This window comes from Pediculus humanus, genomic scaffold, assembly GCF_000006295.1.
Source record: "Pediculus humanus corporis 1103172108292 genomic scaffold, whole genome shotgun sequence".
In the NCBI taxonomy this organism is placed as follows: domain Eukaryota; kingdom Metazoa; phylum Arthropoda; class Insecta; order Psocodea; family Pediculidae; genus Pediculus; species Pediculus humanus.
The window spans coordinates 8,393-12,414 of NW_002987861.1; positions in this window are offsets into that span (position 1 = coordinate 8,393).

Genomic DNA, 4,022 nt, shown 5'->3' on the forward strand with positions numbered 1-4,022 from the left:
AAGGGAGGGGATAAGAAAGTATTAAAATAAAAGACAAATGTTAAACAGGAAAAAAAAAAAACGATCTGGAAAACTGGAATGAAATTATTGTAACAAAAACATTCCAGTAAAGTTGTTAGAATTTATTAAAAAAAAATATGGCGACGATTTCGTTAACAGATTTTTTCATTTCTCTTTCTCTCTCTTTGTCATCTTTCTTTTTTTTTTTTTTTAATATAAAAATACGTTTCACGTTCCTCTTCCTGGAGAAAAAAAACGAGTTTTAATAATAATAATAATAATAATAATAATAATAATAATAATAATAATAATTTGAGAAATTTCGTAAAAAAAAAAAAAAAAATTTTTCTTCTCCAGATTTATTTAATTCCTTTGTGAAAATTTTAATTTTTTTATTAAAAAAAAAAAAAAAAATTTAAATGTTGGACACCCTGAACTCGCTCGAGTTTCAAAAAAAAACTTTTTTTTTTTTTTGAATTCCAGACGATGATAAAAAAAATAATAATAATTCGCGTTTATAAATTCTTTTTAGGGAAATTTCAAAAAATAAAAATAAAAAATTATTATTATTATTATTACGGATCCGAGTTGGAAAAAAAAAAAATCGTACACGTGTATGAAAATACGTGCGTGCGTGCGTGGGTGCGTGTGTACGCGTGCGAGTAAATAAAATCTGGAGAAGGAAACAAATAAAAAAAGAAAAAAATGTTAATTCGAATGATTAAATAAAGAAATAAAAATTCATTACACTCCAGTAAAAAAAGAAAAAAGTTTTATTTTCCAGTTAACTCAGAATTTTCCTTAATAAAAAATTCATAAGAAAAAATAACGAAACGGAGTTTTATAGCGTTAAACAATTTTCTTTCTCTCTCTCTATCACTCTCACATTCTCTCTCCCCCTCTCTTTCCTTCTCTCACTCTTTAAGGCAATAAAAATTTTACTAAAATATGGATTAAGTTAATCCCTTTCTCTCCATCTTTGTCTTTCTCTATCTTCTTTTCTTTCACTCTATATATCGTTTTTCTCTCATCTCTTTTTTACTATTTATCTCTCTCTTTTCCCATCATTCTCTCTCTCTCTCTCTCTATTTCTCTTCGTATTCTTCTTTTTCTCTTTTTGTGAATTTTCTTTCCATTTGCTTTCCTCTCTGTGTGTTTTCCATTTTCCCTCTCTCTCTCACTTTGTGTGCATTTTTCTTTTTATCTCTTAATCTTTTTTTCTCCTTCTCTGTTTTTCTCTCTTTCTATGTCCTTCATACTCTCTTTTTCTCTCTTTCTTTGCCCTTTTTTCTCTCTCTTTCTTTCTTTTTCCTCCTCTTTCTCTCTTTCATTATTTTTTTCCCCTGTTTCTCTCTTTGTTTCTTTCTACTCCTCACTCCCTCTTTCTCTGGGCATTTTTTTACACCTGTATTTTTCTCTGTGTTTTTCCCCCCCTCTCTCTTTCTCTCTCTATTTCTTTTCCCTCATCTCTCTTTTCGTATCTCTCTCTCTCCTTCGCTTTCTCTCATTTAAAATATTCAATTGGAAAATTAGGCGTAACACAATTACGTGATGTTGACGGATGGAAAACGAATAAAAAAAATTATTATTATTATTACAATCATCGTCGCCGTCGTCGTCGTCATTGTGCAAAGAGGAGGAGAAGGGGAGGAGGGTGTAATGACGTCTCGATGACGTAAATCGAAAAACAAAATGAAAAAAATTTTCTCGCCGAGTTTTTATTTGTAATTTTTTTTTTCGTCATCATCATCATCATCGTTATTATCATTACTATTATTATTATTATTATTTTTGTGTATACGAAATAAATTTATAGTTTGAGAAGTAAAAACTTGGAAAATGATGATAATGATGATGATGATGATGATTTCGAATTAAAACAAGTAAGAATTTACCTCATTTAGAGTTCTTAAATATACGCGGCGAAAACCTTTTAAATAATTCATAAAAGATATTTAAGAGATTTTGATTCAGAAAATTTTCCCAAAACAAAAACTGATCCTTTTTCCTTTTCAACTTTTAACCTTTACCCCCTTCCCCCTCCCCTCACTTTCCTCCAATTTTCTACCTGTAATAACTTTCTATTACCTCCTTGCAATTCTTTACTTTTTTTTTTTTTGAAAATTGAGAAATGAAAACCCAACTTTATTTAATTGTTTTCGTTTTTACAAATAATTTTCAAAATATTATTACGTCATCAACATCATCATCATCATCATCATCGTCTTCGTGATTTCGGCAAAAAAAAAAAAAATTAAAAAAACGTTTTTAACTTACAAAAAAAAATTAAAAAAACGTTTTTAACTTACAAAAAAAAATTAACGAGAGACGACGATGACGACGACGATTTACTTTGAAATCATATTTTAAAATATGAAAATAAAATTCGAAAGAAAAGAAAATTTAACGAACAATGTTTAACAATAATGACGTCATAAACAAACAACCCGCGGAACGAAAAAAAAAAAAAAGTAAAATTTGGAAATTTGAAATCGAGAGAGAGAAAGAGAGTAGGGGAAAGGAAAACACAGGGAGAGAGAAAAAGAGTCGGAAAGGAAAACATACAGAGTTAGAGAGAAAGAGAAAAACATGCACAGATAGAGAGAGAGAGAAAAAAAATGCAATAAAGGGAAAAAAATGCACAGATAGAGAGAGAGAGAAAATGCAATAAAGGGAAAAAAATGCACAGAGAGAGAGAGAAAGAAACAGAGATAAAGAAATGGACACAGAGGGAGAAAGAAAGGAAAACCCAGAAAGAGAGAAAGAGAGAAGGAGGGGGAAGAAAAACACATATACAGAGAGAGAGAGAAAAGGAGGGGAAAGAAAAACATATACAGAGAAAGAGAGAGAAGGAGGGGGAAGAATAACACACATACAAAGAGAGAGAGAGAGAGAGACATTAAAATATTCAAAGGTTTTGATTGAATTTGTGTCGGGTCTTAAGAATTCATAAATCGAGATTTATAAAAAGTAAGTGTAAATAAGAAAATAATGTAAATATAAAAAACTTACTCAGACGTTAATAATCCGATGCAAATTGAATGTTTCCAACGGATAAAGAAAAAACCCGCGTAAAAAATTCCGTCGCGTTTTTTTTCAGTTTTCTATTTTTATATGCATATATGCATTCATGGAATGCTAAAAAAAAAAAAATTTAAATATTATTATTATTATTACTTGAAAAAAAAAAAATGATCTTAAAATCTCTCTCGATGATATTTGATTGACATTTTCATTATTTAATTTGAATATCATTATCGATAACGAAATTTATCTATTGACACTGAGAAAAAATTTATACATATATAATAATCATTATAAAACTTTATTATTATCATTATCATCATTATTATTATTATTTTATAATTTAAATAATTTGATCAAAAATTTTTAGCAAAAATAAAAAAAAAACTTTTTTTTTTTTTTTTTTTTTTAAATAAATTCTTCATACACGACTTATTATGAAATATTATTAAGTAATAAAAAAATACTCAAATGATTTCTACTGCCACGATCGATCGATCGATCGATTTAAAAAAAAAAAAAAAAAAACAATAACGATTTCTTATCAACGGTGAAATTAATTTTAACAAAAAAAAAAATTTTTTTTTTTCCAGATTCCATAGTTATTATGTTTAAAAATAACGGGGGACCAGAACAAACCCGCGCGAAAAAAAAATTTAAATTCGTCGTCGTGTAATAAAGATAAAAGATAAATTATATTTAAAGAGTTAGAGGTCGAAATGTGACCGACCACCTTATGTGTCATTTTCGATTATCAACGAATAATTTATTATTTTGAATTTTTTTTTTATTGACCCCCCCCCCCAATTTTTGAAAAACCTCTATTTTCGGGTTGTTTGCTTAGGCAATTATACTAATTTTAGATAACGTTAAAAAAAAAAAAAAGTGGCATTAGTTAATTAAAAACCTTTTTCGCTTTTCTCTCATTTATTTTGTAATTTTCCCACAGACTTATTATTAATTTATTATTATTATTATTATTATTAATTTATTATTAT